Source organism: Penaeus monodon, chromosome 28 (assembly GCF_015228065.2).
Source record: "Penaeus monodon isolate SGIC_2016 chromosome 28, NSTDA_Pmon_1, whole genome shotgun sequence".
In the NCBI taxonomy this organism is placed as follows: domain Eukaryota; kingdom Metazoa; phylum Arthropoda; class Malacostraca; order Decapoda; family Penaeidae; genus Penaeus; species Penaeus monodon.
Genome location: NC_051413.1, coordinates 2,348,673 through 2,349,039, shown reverse-complemented (window position 1 = coordinate 2,349,039; position 367 = coordinate 2,348,673).

Sequence of the window (367 nt, the reverse complement as noted above, 5' to 3'; positions counted from 1 at the left end):
GAAAAGTGGAAGAGAGGGAGAGGAGAGAGATACTTTTCTGTGAGTTTGTTTTACATAAATTTAGATAAACGCTTCTGTTAGAGATAATGATAAAAAAGGGAATAGAGAAAGACGGAGTAAAAGATGCAGTAGACGAGAAAAGGATGGAAAAAATAAACATTATTTAAAAGAGGATCCGAACGCAAATATTAAATTATAAATAAAAGTTAAAATATCTTTGTCATGTGTTTTTCAATGAAGGGGAAAACACGTTAGATACTTGTTTTCTCTACTAATACATACCAAACTTTCTTCTAGTTATATTTTTTCTCCCTCTCTTCCTTGTACATCTTTCTGTACGTGTGTGAGAGGTAGGGAAAAAAACGGT